The 23,212-nt window shown below is 41.0% G+C and overlaps 1 protein-coding gene across 4 annotated transcripts in view; it reads right to left on the bottom strand.

Moving 5' to 3' along the window:
• Otud7a (OTU deubiquitinase 7A) overlaps positions 1 to 23,212 on the bottom strand; it is a 304,503-nt gene that overhangs the window by 193,108 nt on the left and 88,183 nt on the right. The window contains exon 2 of one of the 4 annotated variants that reach the window (XM_076544128.1): positions 12,018 to 12,121. The exons of the other annotated variants lie outside the window; for them this stretch is intronic. The gene's annotated coding sequence lies outside the window, so the exon portion shown is untranslated. The remainder of the gene's footprint in view (positions 1 to 12,017; positions 12,122 to 23,212) is intronic. 4 annotated transcript variants of the gene reach the window in all.

The raw sequence follows: 23,212 nt of genomic DNA, 5'->3' as shown, positions 1-23,212 counted from the left end.
TTTCCAGAGAAGAGTGGTTCATTTAACAATTGGAACAGGACAAGAAGGGCTGCTCTTACTCACAAAAAAATCCAGATGAAAAATACATGTAAAAAAATTAACTATAAACAAATTTCCAAAAATTTCTTTTAGATATTTATATGAATTTGGCATGAAAACCTTAAGAAAGGCAAAATGTGTTAAAATAAGAAAAATGATAGATGGGAAGATGGGCAGGGTGCACATTGACCATCCTCTGTTTCAGTGTTTCATGGCACTGAGTCAGGAGGCATGCCAGAAGTTCAAGGCCAGCTTGGGCTACATAGTGAGTGCCAGGCCAGCCAGAGTGGCATAGCAAGACCCTGTCTCATAAAACAACAAGTAAAAGCAAACAAAACCCCACAAACAAAAGAAAAACAGATGCTAGGAATATGTAACACATTGTTTTCTTTTATTGGAAATAGATTTTTTTCCCTCACAGAATACATCCTGATTATGATTTCCCCTCCCGCTACTGCTTCCAATATCTCCCCACCTCTACTCCTACCTGGATCCACTCCTTTTCTGTCCCCCATTAGAAAACAAACAGGCATCTAAGAAATAATAATAAAATAAGACAAAAACTAGCCCATCAGAGTTGGTCAATGTGGCCAAACACATAGACAATATAAAAAGACATTAGCCCACTTAAAAATGGCTGGGGCACAGAGACGGGCAGAGTGCTAAAAGCCTTCTAGCAGAGAGATGGTGTAACTGGTGATGGCCCAAGAGAAACCTGGCAGAAGACAGGGAGACACACTCCACAGCAAGAGGGGCCAGACAGCCATGCTCCTCCTCAGCCACGGACCCGAGAAGCAATGCAGCAGCCCTTGCAGAACAGTTTCACAGACTGACACTCGACGTCTGCACTGTCAGTGTGGATGTGAATTGCTGAGCTGTTCAAATTCAAAACGTAAGTGCTTGTTGACTCAGTGGTTTCACTTGGGGAAATACATCTTACAGCAGTAAAAGCACTAGTGTGTTTGAGGATGTTTGATGATATTTAATGAAGAGATTTTTGAAGTGAGAGGATCTAGGGAGGATCAGAATGCTCTCCACCGGGGGAATATTTGGGTAAATTGAGTGTATTCATATGTAAGTGCTACATGGCATTTAAAAGTAAGTTGGGCCTGACTTGCTGATGTGAAGGATGCTGTGCTGGGTGTGTCTCTGCAGTTTACTAAGGGACCTTCAGAATGACATGCAGAGAGAAAGGCAAGCACACGATCCCATTCTTATTTACAAATGTGAGCACGGATGTAGCTGGCATTTGTGTATAATATTAGTGCAGGAGAGCCTAAATTGAATAGTGTTATTAATGTTTTAAAACTCGCTTCACTGGGTAGAAATACTTCATTATCTTTGTGATAACAGTTAACTGAGCATTTTTGGTAAAAGGTAAGAGTTTTCTAGGGAAGTCAAGTGAATGCATCATTGCAGGGAGGGGAGAGTTAAGCAAGAGACAGTGAGATTCCACAAGTGTAGCACCTTGGAGCTATGCAGGCGAACAGGGCTGAAGTAAAAGGGCCGAAGGAGACCTGGAGAGAGGCGTCGTTCACAGTGAATGGTGCACCATTCAGGGGAGTCAGGGGCCGTGTCTTCTAGCTCTGTAACTAGCATCTTGACAGCAGTGGGAGGTGAAGAGTTTGGTGGAGAACGGAGATGAGAGCTCACTCAGCACAGGAGGGAGGAAGCCCAGGACCCTCCATGCTTGACTAGCAAAGATGCTCAGGGGAGAGAAAGCCTTTGCCTGGTCCACTCTGAGCAAAGGCATTCCAACCGAGCAGGGCAGGATCCCTAGCTTTCACAGTCCAGGAGGGCCATCTGCTGCAACAGCTTTCCTCGGAGGAAAGGGTCAGTTACACCAGCTGGCTGGTTCCGGGAAGTGCCTTGTGGCAGAAATCCAGCCGGACAGTACCTGGACCCCACCTAGGGATGTTTCCTGGGACTGACTGTGCACTGAGGCATCTGCTGCTTGCCCATGGCAGATCCAGAAGCTGTAGCCTCCTGGGTTCAGGAGAATGCCGGCAAGAACAAATGAATGCTTGCACTCCCCCAGGCCACAGTCCTGCAGTCTATGAGCAGCATTTCGCCTGTAAGACTACCCCAATCACTCCTCTATCAGAAACTTCCACTTGTGGCCCTAGGTTCCTTCAAAGCATCCTGTTCCCATGTGGACTACATACTCCCTGAAATACTAACCTGTCTGAGACTAGCGATCTAAGTGAGGCGGTCTCTAGGGAAGTGCTGTGTACCAGGAGGGGCTCTGGAAACAGCTACATTCCTGGGAGCTGCAGGATTCAACTCAGAGTAAGTTCTGGATGGATTCTGGGAGGTTCCTGGGAGTGAGTTATTTGCCCAGGGCATTTTTTTAAAATGTCAAATGCCCTGGATCAAGTGGCTTTAGAAACCTCCAAAGCGGTCTCAACCACTGAGCATTTGGGGTCAATGTGGGAAGCTGATAAATGTCTGCAGCTTGGTCAATTTCTGTAACGATTACAACTTGAGGTCACGTGGCTTTCAGCCTGCAAAATCCTGTAGTTCAATACTTAAATTCCTGGATTCAGTGTCATACCAAACAACCAAGTATCTATTCTTGCTCTACTTTTCAACGTAAAGTGAAACAAAACAATATAAAATAAAAGCGTGTCTTTAAAATCTTAACAGGTCATTGCAAAATCGAAAAGAAAATAGCAATGCCAGCAACCTTTAGCCTTTGATTCATCGAATACTCAGTGTTGTCATTTCTAGGGCAATGTTAAGATAACTGTGCATGACCTTCACACATTGCAAAAGGCATTGTGAAAGCCCCACATCTATTTAACATGTGCTATGAAACATGTTTAACATAACATATGGAACATCAACTATGGGCAGGTGCTACAGGGGATGCATAGGGTGGACTGGTGGCTAGAAGAGGCAGGGTTCCACTGGGGCTTCCTTTATACACATGACACACAAATCAGCAAGTAATACCAGCCTTCATACCCTGCACAGGATGCAGAAGGTAGCTGGCCACCATGGGAAACAGTGTATACAAAGGAAGGCTAGGACAGGGGAGCTGAGACAAGTGAGGACATTCAGAGAAGGCCTCACTGAGACTCCTTCCTTTCAAGCTGAAGGTCCCTGGAAAAGCCACCTCTGTGTTGAAGATTCTGCAGACTGAAGACAGATTAGGGTTCAGTCAGTGTGCCAAGTTGGAATGGCATAGATTGACAGCCACAGCCATCTTGGTCTATCTTTAGTTCCCTAAATAACCATTTATCACCCACCTGTGTATCTGACCTAGCATCCTCTTGACTGTCAGGTAACAACTTTGGAATATATTTAACTATCAGACCACTAACTTACACCAAGCCAAAGGTAAGAATGCTACCAGACAGCATTTGAAGGCCAGAGCAGACATTTCCCCACTCTGCTGTGACTCATATCCCTGATGCTCCCACCAATACATTTGGTGAACACACTGACTTTGATTTTTGTTTTGCTCCCTGACTAATGAGCCCTCATGCAGTCACTACTATGATGGACTGTGTCGTTCAGGGAAACCTGAATCCAGGCTCCCAGTGATCTGTTATGTTTGACGCAGAAGAAACTCTTACTCCCTTTGGAGCAAGAGCTGTGCTTTATGTCAACATTTTGGAACAAAGGCGAGAAGGAAGCAGGCCAGTACAGGATCTTGGGGAAGAGCCACAGAGGCTGAGGACCTGCAAGTGGGAACATGAATCTGAAGGAAAGTGTATGCTCCAGAGGTGGCCAGAACTGAGGCCCTGCAGCTGGGAAGCTCCATGATAATAACGGTGTTCCCTCGGTGTTCCCAGGCATCACTATAGACTTACCAGCTTGGGTAGTGGAGCTTGCATGCTTACAGACTCTGTTTGGCGGCTGTTCTGTGTGCAGATGGCTGGGGGGAGGGTGGGAAGTGGGAGGAAGGAGAGGAGCTATGAGATGAGTCAGGAGGCCTCTGTCTCATCCTCAGGGAGGAGGAGAAGGGTCTAAGGGATGGCAGCAGGGGGGTGATGAGAAGAGGCAAGATTCTGGATATATCTTGAAAACTCAAGTTTAAAAAGAATCTTAAAAAATGAAGTAAAAAAAAGAGGAAGAAGAATCAGAAGAGGCAAAGCATATAATGAGAACGTACTTGATGAGACAGTTGAATGTAAACTCAAATATGACACTAATTAAATTAAACGTAAAGAGACAGATGTTCCAGCTAAAAGCAGCAGGTTGGCAGGTGAATGCAAAATTGGTCTGTAGACTGGTTGAAGAGACATCAAAAATACAACACAGAAAGGGTGCCCATGGAAGAGAGGGTAGAGATACACCTACAGGAAACTTCAGCCAGTGGAAAACAATTGGTGCTCTGCAACAGAACACACACCAGGCTTTGAGGCAGCAGGCGTCTACTAGAGAAGCAAAGAACATCAAAACTATATTCAAGCACACCACTGAAAAGTTACCCCAATACAAACAGAGTCGTTCCTCAAAAACTTCAGATCACAAAAACTGTGAGTATGTCATGTGCACCTGTGTGTACCTGTGTGCACCCAAGGAGGCAAGAGGTCAACATCAGGAGACTTCCTCTTTTGCTTCCTACCTTACTTTTTGAGACAGGGTCTCTCACTGAACCAGGAGCTTACTATTCCAACTATACTGTCTGGCAAGCTAACCCCAAGATTTTCCTGTCTCTGACTCCCCTCTTCTGGGGTTACAGACACGTGCCACCATGTCCAGTGGTGCTGGGGATGAAAACTCAGAATCTCTTGCTTGTACAGCAAGCATTTTTCCTACTGAACTATTTCTCCAGACCCTCCAAAATACTTTACAGATGGAACATTATACCCTGAGACAAAATCAGCATTTTAAAATGTTCAAAGGATAAAATCATACAAGCTATGCTTTCTGATTCTTCTGCATCAAAGTGGAAAGATTACCAGCAGGTCTCCACAACCCCCCTCATTGAAGCTAAGGGGGTTGGACTGGCAGTGTGACAACCATAAATACCAGACCAGACCAGCTACAGCCTGATGACTTTAGCAGCTAGGCAGTATGTTTCTTATGGGTATACCACAGCTGGGGTAATCATGAACTCATGACACAAGACTGGCACATATGCACAAGTGTGTGCTCTCTCACACAACTATTTGCGAAAAAGAAAAGGACTGCAATAAATTGGAAGGTGCTAGAAGAAGGCCATGGAGGGATGACTATGGTGATAATACATCAAATAAGAGTAAGAAACTGTTAAAATTAAAGAATTAATTTAAAAGGAGGAAAATAAAAACAAAAAATCAGAAGACAGCAATAAGGACTAGAAGTAAGTCAAACAGAAAATCAAAACACAGTAGATAAAGCTGACAACACATCCACTGGTCTTTGAAAGATAAATACTAGATTAAAACACTAGGGTTGGGAAATAAGCCTCGGGCCTCAAAAACACTAGGCAAGTGCTCCACTTCTAAGCTACACTGAGCCCTCTACTGTTTTTGAACAGGCTATAAGCTGAGCCATAACCATCTCAATCCACTTCAAATGCTGTCACAGTACAGCAGGTGCCATCTGACATCAGAGCAATGATGAGACTGAACTGTAGAGACTGAAAATAAGCCATAAAGAAAAGCTCCAAATATTCAGGGACTAAATAACACACAGGTACGTGATTCCCGAGCTGAAAGGGAGAAGCACATGGAAATATAAGATACTTTAAACACATAGATAATAAAAATGCAAAGTTTTGAAAACACAGCTAGATTGTGCTCTGAAAGAAATTTATAGAATCAAAATACACATAGGAAAAACTCAAAAGTTTGAAGTCAATAAGCAAGTTTCACCTTAAGTATTAAAGATCAAGACCAAAGTGGTAGAAAGAAGGAAAAAGAAAGAGGCAGTAACAGTAAAATATAAAATAAAGGACATATTGGTAATACCAGTATTTGGATGGCTGGGGCAGGATCACCATCAGCTAAAGGTCAGCCAGACTACATATCAAGACCCTTTCTTTCTCTTCAAAAAAATAGTGCTGGTCACACTAGATGCCTGCATGTAAAAAATGCAAGGAGATCCATATCTATCATCCTGTATAAAACTCAACTCCAAATGTACCAAAGACCTCAATATAAGGCCAGATACCCTGAATCTGAAAGAAGAGGGGTAGGGAATAATCTTGGACTCATTGGCACAGTAGACTTTCTTAAAAGGACACTGGTAGCATAGGCACTAAGACAAAAGATTAATAAATGAGAAGTCATGAAATGGAAAAGCTTCTGCATGTCAAATGACATTATCATCTAGATAAAGTAGTAGGCTACAGAATTGGGCAAAATCTTTTTGATTACACATCTGACTGAGGGTTAATGTCTAAAATAGAAAAAGAACTGGACATCAAGAAAACAAATAACCCAATTAAAAATTGGGTACAGATTTAAACAGCTCTCAAAAGAAAAAAAAAGGTGGGAAACATTTACAGAAATGTTCATCATCCTTATCCATCAGGGAAATGCAAATCAAAACTACTTTAAGATTCCACTTTACACCTGTCAGAATGGCTAAATTCAATAATGCAAGTAACAGCTCATGCTGGTGAGGAAATGGAGTAAGGGGAACACTCCTCCATTGCTGGTGGGAGTGCAAACTCATACAGTCACTATGGAAATCAGTGTGGTGCTTCCGCAGGAAGGTGGAATCAATCTACCTCACAATCCAAATATACTCAAAGGTTACTTCATCCAACACAGAGACACTTGCTCAATCCAGTTCATTGCTGCTGGATTTATAATAGCCAGAAACTGGAATAAAACACTAAGGCAATTTGTCCTGCAACCCAAACCACCAATCCCATAGTCATGGTCCCTAAAAGCAACTTGGATGAAGCTCAAGACACAGAATTCAAAAGAACATTTATAAAAATGTTCAAAGACCTCAAAGATGACATGAAAAAAAATTCAACTGAACAGAGGGGGCAAAAATAAACTCCTGACTGAAGTCCAAGAACCTACCTGCACACCAAAACAGCTGAATGAAATAAAGATAAGTGAGGATATGAAAACTGAATTCACTAAAGAGACAGAAAACTTAAGGAAGCTCAAATTGAAATGAAGCTGTAAATGAAGAATTCAAGCAGCCTAATAGAAACCCAGGTTTAAAGGATAACCAAGAGAGCAGATTATATAGAAAACAAAGTATCAGGGCTTACAGATAAGGTAGATCAGTCAGATTATTCAAAAACAGTAATAGATCTTTAAAAGTACAAGAACAAAGTATTCAGGAATTTTGTTACACCATGAAATGACAAATGAATTTTGGGCAGAGCAGAAGGAGAATTCTAAGTCAAAAACATAGGGAATATTTTCAGTAAAATCACAGAAGAAAATTTCCTAAACATAGAAAAAGAAACACCCATCCAGGTATGAGAGGTTCACGGAATATCAAACAGACAAGGCCAGGAAAGGAATTCCTCATGCCTTACTGCCCGTAAGTCATTGAATATACAGAAAGTGTACTGAAAGGTTCAAGAGAAAAGGTCCAGGGCACATATAAAGGGAGGGCCATTAGAATAACAGCTGACTTCTCAATGAAAACTTTAAAATCCAGAAGAGTATATAGCAACATGCTTCAAATTCTGGAAGAACGCGGATACCACCTTGACTACTTTGTCCAGCAAAATTATCCACTATAAATAAAGGAGAAAAACTTCCCATAATAAAATAAGGCTAAAGGAATTTATGGACACAAAACCAGCCTTACAGAAAATACTAGAAGGAGTACTTTGCATCAAGGAGAAGAATAAGAATACCACAGAGAATAAGAAAGCTACAAGAAAAGAAATGATGCTCAGGTGGAAATTATGCAAAATAGAACAAAGAAAACAGACATCATAAAATTATCTTATCTTAGAGTGAAAGGATGGAAAAACTATTCATGCAAATGAGATCAAGAAACAAGAAGGTATCACTATTCTAATAGACTTTTAGCCAAAACTAGTTTAAAGAGATAATATAATTATGTCATTTTGGTCAAAGGAACAATTCAACAAAAGAATATTACAATTCTAAATATATTCACACAAAACTCAAGAGGAGCAAATTTCATAAAATAAATACTATCAGACATTAAGCCCCAGATTAACTTAAATACAGTAATAGTAGCTGACTTCAATACACCACTTTCACCAATGGACAGGTAATCAAGACTAAATATAAATGGAGAAATATTTGACACCAAGTGGCCCTAATAGATACCTACAGAATATCCCACCAAAACACTGCAGAATACATAATCTTTCAGCACACCAAGGAAGCTTCTCTAAAATAGACCACATACTGAGACATAGATAAAATCTCAACCGATTTAGGAAAATTGAAATAATTCCATGTATTTATTCATCTATCTGATCATGATGAATAATGCTGGAAATGAATAGTAAAAGAAACTCCACAAAGATCACAAACTCATAGACGTTAAACAACAGACTACTGATTGATGAATGATTTGCTGAAGAAATTAAGGAAGCAAAATAATTCCCAGAACTAGGTGGAAATGAATACACAGCATATAAAACAGCTTAGATGCAATGAAGCAGTCCTGAGAGGGAAATGAACAGTTCCTCAGGCTTACAGTACACATATCAGAGAGAGCACAAATAAGGAACTTCATGATGCAAGTCAAGAGCCTAGAGAAACAAGAACAACCCAAACCCCAAATCAATAGACCAGAAGAAAATCAAAACCAAATCAGAAACAATGAAATGGAGGAGGCCAGAATAACAAGGGGGTGGAATAGGAGGAGACAAAGGAACAGTATTTTTTTTAAAAAATCAATGAAATGGAGAATTTGTTCTTTGTGAAGATCAACAAGACGGACAAATTCTTAGACAAATTAACCAAAAAATAAAAGATCTAAATAAATGACATTAGAGAATAAAAGGAAGACTCTACAGCAGATATCAAATAAATTCAGAAAATGATAAGAGCATATTTTGAAAAGCTATATTCTACTATAGAAAGAATGAATTTCGCCGGGTGTTGGTGGCACACGCCTTTAATCCCAGCACTCGGGAGGCAGAGCCAGGCAGATCTCTGTGAGTTCGAGGCCAGCCTGGTCTACAGAGTGAGCTCCAGGAAAGGTTCAAAGCTACACAGAAAAACCCTGTCTCAAAAATAATAATAATAAAAAAAGAATGAATTTTTAGATATATGTGACCCATCAAAATTAAACCAAGATGAGACCAATAATTTAAATAGATTATTTAACAAGCAAGAAGACCAAACCTGTAATAAAAAAAAAATCTCCCAACTAAAGTATCCCAGGTCCAGATGGATCTATAGCTGAATTCAAATTCTACAAGACTTTAACAAGGAAAAAGAAGTTGGGCAGCGGTGGCACACTCCTTTAATCCCAGCACTCAGGAGGCAGAGCCAGGTGGATCTCTGTGAGTTTGAGGCCAGCCTGGTCTACAGAGAGAGATCCAGGACAGGCACCAAAACTACACAGAGAAACCCTGTCTCAAAATACAAAAAAAAAAAAAAAAAGAGGAGGGGCGTGCACGCGGGTGTGTTTTGGATGCACACAGTAGGAAAGTGCTGTACTACTGAGCTGCACCTCATCCCAAATCCTGACCTTCTGTCACAGGACATTGGAAGGAAGCACCAGGAAATTATAAAGAAGGCCAGTCCTGTGGTCATGCAACACAGTGTATGAACTTCTAGCTCACTACAGAGCTGGGCATAAAGGAATCATGACTCTAGCCTTACAAAGAATACCTAATTCTTTGGTAATTGAGACAAGCACACTGACAAAAAGACCAAACAAATAATACCATTCACAATGGCCTAAAAAATACATTTGAGTGAGCCTAACAAAGTAGGTGAAGGATCTTTACAATGAAAGGCTTCAAACTTTGAAGAAGGAAATCAAGGAAGGTACTAGAAGATAGGAAGATTTTCCCTCATCCATATATTTGTAGAATGAATACTGTGACAATGGTCATCCTATTGAAAGTAACTTACAGATTCAATGCAATCCCAAACAAAATCCTCATGAAGTACAGGAAAAAGTCCAGATGCATATGGGATTGCATACGTAATTGCAAAGGGAGGGCTGTGTTAGTAGTTGATCAGTTAGCACACTTCTGGATCATGTTTCTGGTGTTAAGTCTAAGAAGAAAATGCTCTCTTAATCCCACGTCCCAAACATCTTGTTTGTTTCTAAACATTTTAGGATCATATTTTGCTTTTTTAAAAATTAATTAATTAGTTAATTTTGGGTTTTCTTTTTTTAATTAAGAAATGTTTTTATTCATTTTACATGCCAATCACAGATCTCCCTCTTCCCTCCTCCTGCCCCTCCAGCCTTCCCCCCTAAACCCATGCCCCATTCCCACCTACAACAAGGTAAGGTCTCCCCATGGGGAGTCAGCAGAGCCTGGTACATTCAGTAAAGGCAGATCCAAGCCCCTCCCCCTGCCTCAAGGCTGTGCAAGGTGTCCCACTATAGGTAGTGGGCTCCAAAAAGCCAGCTCATGCACCAGGTATGTATCCTGATCCTGCTGCCGTGGGGCCCCTTAAGCAGATCAAGCTACACAACTGTCTTGCTTATGCAGAGGGCCTAGTCCAGTCCCATGGAGGATCCACAGTTGTTGGTCTAAAAATTTCATGAGTTCTCACTAGTTTGGTTTGTTTGTCTCTGTAGATTTCGCCATCATGATCTTGATGCTCCTTGCCCATATTTTGCATCTAAGTTGTTGTTGTTGTTGTTGTTGTTTTTGTCAAGTTAATATAAGCTAAAGTCATCTGGAAAGATTTTCAACTGAGAAAATGCTTCCAACAGATCATCTTTAGTCAAGTCTGTAGGCCATTTTCTTGATTGATGGTTGATGTGGAAAGGCCCAGTTTGCACTGAGTGGTGCCACGCCCAGGCAGGTGGTCCTGGGTAGTATAAGGAAGCAGGCTGACCAACTCATGTGAAGCAAGCCAGTAAGCAGCATTCATCCATAGCCTCTGATTACTGCTTTGTGTTCCTGTCCTGATTTCCCTTCATGATGAACTATAAACTATAAGCTGAAACAAACCCTTTTCTCCATGTGCTGGCTAGTTTTATGTCAACCTGACACAAACTAGATTATTATACTGGATGAAGGAACCTTAACCGAGAAAAGACTTCCATCAGATTGGTTTGTGGGAAACCTTGCAGCGCATTTTCTAGATTATGACTGATGTGGAACTATAAAAAGCAGGCTGAGCAAATCCATAAGGAACAAGCCAGTAAACAGCACTCTTCCTTCGGCTTTTCATCAGTTTCTACTACTGGTTCCTGTCTTAAGTTCCTGTCCTGACTTCCCAGGATGATGGACTACAATCTGTAAGATAAAACAAACCATTTTCTTGCCGAGCTGATTTTGGTCATGGTGTCTTATCACAGCAATAGAAACCCTAAGACACTTCTCAAGCTGATTTTGGTCATGGTGTCTTATCACAGCAATAGAAGCCCTCACTAAGACACTTCTTGAACTGATTTTGGTCATGGTGTCTTATTACAGCAATAGAACCACAGCTAGAATAGTCACCATGCTTGTATAGTAGCTTTGGTACTCCATCTCTGAAAGCTGTTGTGGGCCAGAGTGGCAGACACAGGAGCTTCCCCTCAGCTCATTCACTACATCCTGAGGACAGGGATACATGAAAACTCACTGTGCCCCCAAAAGTTGTATGCAATATTTGTCACATTTCTGAACCACATTAACTTAAATCAGTGTCTGAAATGCTCCCTTGCAAGAGCTTGACAAAGCTCCTATTTCACATAGCAACGACAGCTACACAACAACTATTCAGTATCTCTCTTGCTGAGAAAGAGTATCAGTGACAGTGTGCTGGCTTTATGGAGTTCACTACATGCCATGGCTGTGATGGCAGGAAGGCACTGATCATTTAAAACTAATGGTAAACACAGAAGATACTGCAATTCTGCGGTGGCAAGAACAGCAGTGGCAACATCTGGGCATGTACCTGAATAACCTTCTTTCTGACCAAAGATGCTATGGTCTTAGGTGCTTAGAGCAAATCCCCAGAGATACTTCTTCTCTCTTCTTCTTGGCTCCTGACACATGAACCTATAGAAAGTATAAGGTAGGTCAAGGATATGAAAACCACTCCGACCTTCTGTCTGTCAGTCTGCCTCCCTCCAGTTGGTGTGTGTGTGTGTGTGTGTGTGTGTGTGTGTGTGTGTGTGTGTGTGTGTGTGTGTATGTGTGTGTGTGTGTGTGTGTGTGTGTTTGGAATACACATGGTAGGAAAGTGCTCTACTACTGATCTGCACCCCATCCCAAATTCTGGCTTTCTGTCACAGGTCATAGAAAGGAGTAGTAGGAGATTATAAAATAGGAAAACTTCAAGGGAGCAGTCTTGTGGATATCAACACCATGTGTGAACTTCTGGCTTACAGCAGAGCTGGGCATGCGTGAATCTAGCCTTATTAAGAGCCCCCAACTCTTTGGTAATTGAACTATGACAGTACAGCCTCTGGTGGCCAAGATCCAACAGCAGTGCAAAGGTTCTGAAAACCAATGTGACATTGGGACTGTATTCAAGAGTCAGAAGCTGAGGCCTGAGTCAGCATAGGTTGAGAGCCTGATAAAACAAGCAACCGCATAAACAAGTATTATCCTTAGATTTAAGTAAGCATCTATTCTCATTATACACAGGATTCTCCCATATGCATGGTTTCATTTTCCAGTCTCAGTTAGCCATGGTTGAGCAGGTGGCTACAACATTTTGTTTTTAATCTTTACAATTTCAGATAGGAGACATCTGTTCTTACCACAGATCTCAGCAACATCAGCTTTTGACAGCTGCTTGTCCTTGCTAAAAGTTTTGCCTGTTCGACGGAAGGAAGCAGGCAAAGGCTTCTCTTTGCTGTCTGACTTGCCAGCATCTTCATGCGAAGTACAATGAGCTGCTTGAACATGGCATTGTCATGCCATGCAGTTAATCTATAATTGTGGTGGTGACAGAATGTGAAAGGGACCCTACTGCATAACTTTTATTGTAGTGTATCATAAGCACTCTATTGCATCATGAGTGGTTACTGCTAATTTAGCCCTGTGACTATCTGGAAAGCTGTCATAGATACATATGCATCAGAAAAAAATGTAGTTTGCATAGGAGTCAGTATTATTTGTAGCTGTGGGCATCCTCTTGGAGTCATGGAATGTGTCCTCCTCAGATAAAATGGACTTCTGTACTCAAAAATACCAGAAGTTCAATCCAGATTACTTATCATACAAGTAATCATTCAAGAAAACTTAATTTTTTTTTAAAGGAAAAATACAAGGCAACAAAAATTGCCTTGAGATGTTGGTACTATCAGTCATAAGCAGCTATTACAACCCTGGCCTAAGAGGTAAGGAAAACCACACTGGAAAGCCTGAAATTTCTCTGTAAAAATTGTAAAAAATATAAATAAGAATCAAATGGAAACTGCATATGGTGGTACATGCCAATGATTCCACCTGAGAGGAGGACACTGGTCTAAAGCCAGCCACAGACACAGAGTGAGACCCCATCTCAAGAAAACAACAATTAGAACAGCAGTAAAGCAAAACAACACTAGTTAACTGGAAGCTAGAGAAAACAGCATGGTGAGTAAAGAACACACTCGTGCATGCTTTACCTGGCAACAAAGTCGGCAGAGAACCAAACAGAGACGAGGGCAGAGCATTCAACATCAACACCCAAGCTGTAAGGAGATTACAAACGTCAAAAGAGACCCAGGTACTGGGGGAAATCCTCAAAAGACTGGATAGTGGTGGCGTGGAGTTCACAGGAGAGGGGTGGGAATCTGAAGCAAATGCATGTGAAGAACTCTGATGCAATTCATAAGATGAGCACAAGACCAGTTTACAGAGGCCAGCACTTCAGAGAACCCCCATCAAGACAGAAAAACCCAGTCCCAGACAAAACACTACAAACAGCGGAAAGCCCAAGACAAGGGAGAAGTCCTGAGAACAGCCAGGGAAAGTCCTGAGAAGCGCCAGGGAAAATTGCCACGCACACACAGGGAGCGCCATCTGAACGTGGCAGAGTCATCAGAAACCAGCCACATATCTAAGGGGATAAGGAAAGGACCTAACCCAGAATTCTCCATTCGGCATAAATAAGCATCAGTAATGGAGGTGAGATAAAGGCCTTCTTGAGGAAAGGGAATTGGGAAAATGACTCACTGGAACTGCTCTAAAAGAAACACTACCAGGTGTTCCCTTAGGCAGGCTGTAACTTCATGAAAGGGAAGCCTCAAGGTTCAGGAAGTGACATAAATGGTATTGATTCTTCTTATAATTTCCATTAAATATGTGTGATTGTAAGTATAATGGTAACAGTATCTGATGGTGTTTTTAGTAGAGTTTTACTTTCTGTTACCTATAGTCAATTGTTGTCTAAAACCACTAAATATGGATTTCTAAAATAACAATTCATACATTTTAAATTGCATCCCATCCTGAATAGCTCCATCTGCTAGGATGTTAGTCATCCCTTTGTTCAGAGTATCCACTATGTATACACAATCTGCCCTTCAGTTGCCTAGTAGACACTTCGGTTACTAGCTCGGTCTGTTAGATTATAGCATTCTTGGTGTTTAATAACCCTTACATATCAGCACGACACTATGCAACGCTGCCCATGTCACCCGCCCCCCCCCCCCCCCCCCCCCCCGCAGCCTCATCTCATGATGCAGGCATTTTAGGAACTTGCATTATCACATGAAGGATGACAAAAGTAAATGAGATATTTTAAAAGACAAAGTGAAGCACATATTCATATAAGTTATTACAGCATCTTGCTATAATTGTCCTATTTTACAATTAGTTGATGTTCATCCCTTACTTGTCTAATTTAATCATTAAAGTTTATCATCCATTTACAGAGATAAACAGTATACGTAGGGATCACTACTATCCATAGTACCATATTCAGAATATAGCTTCCCTGGACTAGGGGAGGGACTATTGCAGAAAACTGCCACTTGGAGAAGGTAAAGTGAAGGGACCCAGACAGTGTGAAGTTTTCCAAATTCTGTATCATGCAATAAAGTATTAATCCTGCATGGACTGTGAAAAACTAGTACACATATTATATCTACTGAAATAACAAGTTGATACAAGGAGACAGAGTTAAAAATAGAAAAGTTAGAGTTGGACATGGTGGCACCTATCTTTAGTCCAAGCACTTGGGAGGCAGAGGCAGATGAATCTCTGTGAGTTTAAGGTCAGTCTGGTCTCCACAGTGAGTTCCAGGATAGCTGGGACTTTACACAGAGAGACCCTCTGTCAAAAACAAACAAACAAACAAACAAACAAACAAACAGAAAGACTGAAAAATCAGAAAAGTTTTGGGTATCACTTAAACACAAACATATAAGAATATTTTAAAGTACAAATAATTGAAACAAACCAATTAAAAGGCATAGATAATTGGACTAGATGTATAAAAGAAAAAGAATCAATGACATGGTATCTCCGTGAGAGTTACTTTATGTATAATGAAACAGGTAGGTCAAAAGCAAAACAGTGGATGAAGATGAACCCTGAAATAACAATAAAACCAGGACTGGAGCAGCTGTATTAATGTACAGCATGGACATCAGACACAGCACTCTAGAACAAGGGAGTCTCAGGAATTAGAGAGATCATATGTAATGATGAAAGGTTCACCTCATCAAGAAAACATACCAACCACAAATGGATATGCACCCAACAACAGAGCTTCAAAACCCACTTGGAAAATCTCGTGAGAGCTTCTTATAACTTTAAACACACAGTTACACATGATCCTGTGGTCACATTGATTTCAAAGAAATGAAAAAGTTAGCCTTTGAGAAAAATCTGTACAGGGGCATTCATAGCCCCAACTGGTGCCTCTTTAATGTCCTTCAAAAAGTGGATGCATAAACTATGATATTACATACAGTGGCTTACTATTGAGCAATAACAAGAAATTATGCTAATCAGTTTTTAGTTACAAATATCCCAGATATGACTTATCTATAAGTAGAAAAGATACATTTTGCCTCAGTGTTTTGAAGGTTTCATTCATGATTGATTGCTCTTATGGCTTTGAACTTCTGCCAAGGCAGCCCATTATGGTGGGTGCATGTGGTAGTTCAAAATCAATTACTTCATAGAGAGGACCTGGAAGAAAGGAAGCAAAGGGGCTATAGTCCCAATATCCCCTTCACGAGCATGTCTCACATGACTCAAAGACCTCACACAAGGCCCCAGCTCTTAAAGGTCCCGCTACCTCCTAGTAATATAATGCTGAGAACCAGATCTCTAGGGTACAGTCCTTTAGAGCACACTGACCTCCAAACTACAGTAGAAAGAAGTTATTGGTTCTCACAAAATTAGGAGTTGTTGATTCTCACAAAGATAGGAGTTGTTGATTCTCACAAAGATGAGTTATTGATTCTCACAAAGATAGGAGTTGTTGATTCTCACAAAGATATGAGTTATTGATTCTCACAAAAATATAGCACAAATGTGCCATGATGAATTCAAGAAGCCGGTCCTCACACACTTGTCATATTTAGTTTTTGTAAACTTGATATTAACTGAGACATACCTAGGAAAAGGGAATCTTAATTGAAGAATTGCCTCCATCAGATCGGTCTGTGAGGCATTTTCTTGCTTGCTGATTGATGTGGGAGGACCTAGCCCACCTTGGAGAGAGCCATACTTGGAGGGTGGGTCTCCATGATCTCTGCTTCAGTTTCTAACTCCAGATTTCTACCCCAAGTACCTGCCCTGACTCCCCTCAGTGATGGACTGTGACTTGAGCCTTAAAAGAGAAATGAACTTTTTCCTCCCCATGTTGCTTTTTGTCATGATGGTTATCACAGAGAGGATAATTTAGACAACAGTGGATATTATGATTCCATTTATAACAAAACTAGAGACATACAGAACAGCTCAGGGGTGTCTGTCATTAAGAGTAAAGAATGAACTGATTACCAAGGGCCAGGTTGACAGACATTGTGGTGTGATGAAACCAGTCCATATGCTAACTGTGTTTGTGAGTCAATAAACTTACATGTGTATTAAGCTCAGAACTGCACACCAAAATGTGCTGAGTTAAAAATTCAAAGAAATAAAAATAACTACTACCAGGTAAACAAGGCATCAAATAGGTAAGTGAAGCTGCCATTTGAGAAACTAGAAGATGAGGAACACACTAAACACCACACAGGTAGAACAATAGAAACAATGTTTAGAATAGCAACCGATGACATGGAAAAGAGAAAAAGAAGTATTAAAAGTTTGTCCTTTGAGGCCGGGCGGTGGTGGCGCACGCCTTTAATCCCAGCACTCGGGAGGCAGAGCCAGGCGGATCTCTGTGAGTTCGAGGCCAGCCAGGGCTACCAAGTGAGTTCCAGGAAAAGGCGCAAAGCTACACAGAGAAACCAAAGTTTGTCCTTTGAAAATATTAACAAAATTGACAAACTATCGTCACAAAATACCAGATGTTGAAAAGAGGGCAAAAATTAGAAAATGAGGAATGGAGGAGGAGCCCCACTCTCAAACTCACAGACATGGGAAGTACTCTGCGTGGTTTGTATTATGAACAATTCTGTGCAAAGTCAGATGGCAGACAGGTGTGGTTGCTCATGCCTTGAATTCCAGCACTGAGAAGGTGGAATCAGGCAGTAAGTTTGAAGCCATCCTGGACTACACAGTGAGCTTCAGGCTAGTCATCGCTACACAGTGAGACCTTCAAGAAAAAAAAAGTCGTATAACACACATGCCCAAGAATATACACATTGAGTTGTGGAGACGAACAGTAGGTAATGTGCTTGCCTTGTAAGCTTGAGGACCTGAAGTTGAACCATGATTCCGAATTAAAATTAAAAGACCAGGCATGGTGGTATGTGCTTAGGATCCCAGCAGTGGAGAGGCAGAGAAAAGCAAGTCTCTGAGACTCACTGGCCAGCCACACGAGCATGCTTGGAGAGCTTCAGTTCAGTGACTTTATCTTTAAATAAGTGGATAGTGCCCGAGGAATGCCTGAGGTTGCCTCTGTTCTCTACATACTTATGTGTAGTGCATAACTGCACATATATGCATTTGTACACACAAGAACATACAAACACATACTCCAAAAAGAATAACAAATTGTCAAAACTGGAACAAGATGAAAATGGAAAATCTGAATAGGCCAATAACCAATAAATAAGTTGAATTAGAAATAAAACTTCTCCCCACACAGTAAACCAGCTGTAGGATGCAACCAGGGGCACACTGTGTCAGTGGTGCTGGAAAACGTGGCATTAATCTCCACAAGCACTGTCACACAGAGCAGAAGAACACAACTCAAGTCGTTCTAGGAAGTCAGTGTTCCCCTCTTATCTAAGTTGAAGGCCTCACGTGAAAAGAGACCAAGAACAATATTCCCTCAGAAACACAGACATGAAAACCTGCAATAAAACATGAGTGACTCAAAGCAGCCACATTTCATGCCATGACCAATCTGGACTTAGACCAGCAACATCAATTTGGTTTAACATTGGAAAGTCTACTAACTTGGTGGTAATTAGGAAGGTAAGAGAATACAAGTGAAGGGAAGAGCCTTGCATAATAACCTCAAGAGATGAAGAAAACACAGAGGAAGCTTTGTTGTAAACAATTATCCTGTTTTGTTAAAAAAAAAAAAACAGTTAACAAACTACGAACACGAGGCTTCCTCAGCCTGACCAAAGGCACCCTTGTAAGCCCCACACCTAACATCATGGGGATTGATAGAAGAGTGAACAGGGCACTTTAGGTCAAGAGCAAAGCAAAGACCTTCTGCTCCTGACCCTTGAAGCACCACGATAGAAGTCGCAGCCTACAAAATAACAACAGTACTAAACTGAGGGATTCATATAAGGAAGAACAAACCCAAACAGGCTGCATGTGCAGATGATGAGTTTAAATGTAGATATTTAAGGCTGTGATTCTCAACCTTCCTTATGATTCAACTCTTTAATACAGTTCCTCATGGGTGCTCCCCAACCATGAAATTATTTTCATTGCTACTTCATAAGTGTAATTTTCCTGCTGTTATGAATCACAATATAAATATCTGTGTTTTCTAATGGTCTTAGGCAACCCCTGTGAAAGGGCTGTTTGACCCCCAAAGAGGTTTCAATCCATAGGATGGGAACCACTGTTTTAGGACTTGACAAAAAATGACCACACTAATATATGAGATGAAAAGGTGGCAGTACCATTACTAAAGGATCAAAAGAGCATTTCTGGAGAGCTGAAAATGTTGTCTTACATTCTGGGGATAGCATTATTCAAATGTGCATTTCTTATCTCAAAGTTAATATGCCAAAAGGAAGTACTAAGCTGACTTTCAAATCCACATCTATCTGTAACTACCCACCAAACACTCTCCACCAACTAGCATGAGGATCCACCTAATTGTTCAGGTCATACATGTGGGCACATGCGTGACTCCTTCTTTCTTTGTACCACATATACGGCTCACCAAAGATGCCCATGGATTCTACTTTCAATTATGAACTCAGTTCCGCTGCTCTCTCCAACATTCACTTTTCACTCCTGATAGTGAAATAGCACCACAAGGAATTCTTAAAATGGCTAAAAAAAGCCTCATCCTCACCTCCAGCTCAGCCTTGCCAAGTCCATCATCTTAATAACTACAGAACCCCAAATCACTGGCATGGTTTAGAAGCTCCTACACCAGATGTCCCTTGCTAACCTCCTTGTCAGCCTGTCCCATGGGACACATCAGTCTTAGATTAGTCTTAGCATCTGACAGGCTCCCTCCTGCTTTGCAGTAATCCTCCATGCTGTCTCCCTGCCTGGAACCCTACCAGGCTCTGCAACAACATCTCAGCTGTGAACTTCTCACTCGCCATAACTTTTGATAAAAACATACTTCTTAGAGTATTGGTTAATTCAGCTGCATACTGTCTTTCTACACTATATTAACATTGTTGGACGGTACTGATGTACTTTTTCATTCATTGCTATGGAACCTACATCTTCACAATGTCTGGAGAAAGGTGGTGTGTATTTATTTCAGTACACAGTGAATACAGGAAATATTAATAAACAGACATGTCTGAGGTGTGCTCAGATTTACATCTGATGGCTTGCTATGCATGGCTCATACCATGGCTGCCCACACATTGCTGTATATTAAAAATACCTGGGCAGTTTTTAAAACCTTAGTTTTTACTTTAAATTTCATTGCTATTAAAGTTTGAGGGAAGAGAAATACATTTGTAATTTTTTTTTTGTTTGTTTGTTTTTTTGAGACAGGGTTTCTCTGTGTAGCTTTGCGCCTTTCCTGGAACTCACTTGGTAGCCCAGGCTGGCCTCGAACTCACAGAGATCCGCCTGGCTCTGCCTCCCGAGTGCTGGGATTAAAGGCGTGCGCCACCACCGCCCGGCTTTACATTTGTAATTTTTAAAGCCACCACCACCCAGGTAATACCAACATTTAGAAAAATTGAGGAACCATTGACACAAAGCTTTTAAAATAAAAACATGCAATTATGAACCCTTTAAAAGAAAAATATATTCCTTATGTTTGAAGAATACATGCATGTATGAAGTTCAAATGGATACTGTTATATACTTGATGAGCTCCATACACTCAGATCTGCTAAGTTTTAATGAGGGATGAGATGGGTAGCCACACTGTTAATACACAATGTGTTAAAGGAGGAACCTTGGTACATAAAGACAATGATATCATATAAATATTTGTTCCAATAATGACATGTGGTTTCTCTGTGCTAATTCAAATTTTTAGGTGATTTCACTCATTATTGTTGCCATAATTTGGCTAAGAGATATGTATTGCTATAGATATGTTTGCATGTCTAAATAGATAAAGATGAATTCTAGAAATATTTGATAGACAGCTACTATATTACAGGTAGGATCTCTGCTCAACACAGTGCAAAAGAAATTGAAAGCAAGCTTTATTTATATAGAACACATGCTGGCAGTCTGCCAGGCAGAGTGCTAGATCCTTTGACAGAATCATCTGTGAAGGCAAAGTATTCCACACCTATTCCTTTCCGTTGGCTGGCTCACTGACTACTATAACAAAAATACTGGATGTGTGGCTTTCATGGTCATGGAAAAGTCCAAGACCAAGACACTAGCAGCTTATATATGAGATGAGTACCTATTTCCTGGCCCACAGATGGAGCCTACACCCTGAACGCTTGCATTATAAATGGGGCAGAAAATCTTGGGGTGCACCTAATAAGAGTGTATCGAATCCCATTCACTGGGGCTCTACCTTCATGACCTAATCGCCTTAACAGGCCCCACCTCCTAATATCAGGGTGAAGATTTTAACATGTAACTGGAAGCACAAACACCCATTCCATTATACCACTGCACACCCAGTTTTCATTATCTACCATTGTATAAATTTAGGTGACTTTATTAATCCTAGTTTCTTGTTTTTTTTTTCCTTTGAAATTTGATTGGAGCAAGCTAGATGCAGGTTTTTGAAATATTCAAATCACTTGAAATACACAAAGTTATAGGGAACTATGCACACGCTTTGTTCCTTTCCCATAAAAGAAGTCTTCCAGTGTCCACAACATATTCATATACCACACAGATAAAGAATGATTTGGTGGGGGGTCAGGTGAGGCCGCTTAGAACTGCCTCCTACTTTAAAGACAAGAAGAACAAGAACGGATTACCAGCACCTGCGCTGCATAACTGTCACGATCAGAATTTGTATGGGAATGAAAGCAACAGCACAGGGTAGGCAGTGAAAAATGGGCATCTGAAGATGATCCCAAAGCAGCCATCAGTCACATGCACATGCAATGGCGGACAGCTGTGAATGGCTTCCTTCCTTCCCCAAATAAAGCCTCTGAAAGGTATGCACCAAAAACAAATTTTGGAGTTAGCAAACGAACACACATAGTTGAACCTAGAGAAGTTTGGTGGCGTCCTCGGTCGTATTGACACACAGCACAGTAGCAAGTTCTGATGAACAGAGCCCTGGAAATGGCCAACTGTTCCTGGGTCACGGCAGGTTATAGTGCTGTAAGCAACACTGTGGTCACTCTACACCTTGGCCTGTATACCTACAGCTGGGAGCTTCTGCAAGCTCCTATTTTTTTCAATTTGACTATTTCATTTTGATTAGTATTTATTAATTGTGGATTTCAATAATATTTAGTAGATTTCAAAAAACGTATGTAATGTGTACTGACCAAAACCACTTTTTCTCCCCACCTCTACCCTTTAGTCTCCAGTGATCCCTGTTCACACTTGGGTAGACTCCATTCAGCTTCCACATTTGAGAGAAAGAGACAGAGAACATTGTGTTGTTTTGTTCCTAGCTCATTTCCTCCAGTTCCATTCATTTGGTTGCAAATGCCAATGTTTCATTAATCCATTCCACTATGTATATATAACCACACATTTTTATCTGCACACCTGTTAATGGGCACCTATTTTGATTCCTTATCTTTGCTACTGTGTATAGGGCCCCCAATAAACACTTGTAAGCAGGCACTTTTTTGGTATGCTGATTCCATTTCTTTGGAATATAGCTTCAGAAATGGACTAGCTGTTGTACACATGCCCCATTTTTTCATAGCTGGTGTAGATTTCCTTTACCTCCAAGACATTCCAACACCTTTGAAAATGCTGCTCTCCTTCCAGGATCATGAATTTATATGCCATCTGCATGTAATCAAATGTTTTGACTTGAACTTGTAGCTCTGGGATAAAACTAAAGATCCTATGTACTTGCCAGTGAGGTCATGGTAACTCCAGAAGTATGAAAACAGCTGGGAGGTTTCCCCATGGAGCTCCCAGTACTCAGCATTACTAGTTGCCAATCACAGCAGCAGCCTCTTTCTCCACGAGACATCCAGAGTCTATTCAGCACACTATTTTGCCAAGTTTCCAAAAGCAATCCCAGTTGTCTAGGAGACAACATCATAAGTTAATTTAGGAGAGAGGAGACATTTGTACCCAAACAACAAAAGCTGGTAATACTTTCCTCCTTTAACAAGTGGTCAGAGGCTCTTAGCAATATCTTTGTGGGGGCTAAGATACCTCATCAGGGGACAGCCTGGATGCTGTCACAGTGGATCGACTTTGAAAAGAGGATTTTAAAAAATGGTGATTTTGCTGAAAGCAAAAACACAGAAT

The sequence above is a fragment of the Peromyscus maniculatus genome, chromosome 1, assembly GCF_049852395.1.
Source record: "Peromyscus maniculatus bairdii isolate BWxNUB_F1_BW_parent chromosome 1, HU_Pman_BW_mat_3.1, whole genome shotgun sequence".
Lineage (NCBI taxonomy): Eukaryota > Metazoa > Chordata > Mammalia > Rodentia > Cricetidae > Peromyscus > Peromyscus maniculatus.
This window is presented reverse-complemented; position numbering and strand designations above follow the sequence as displayed.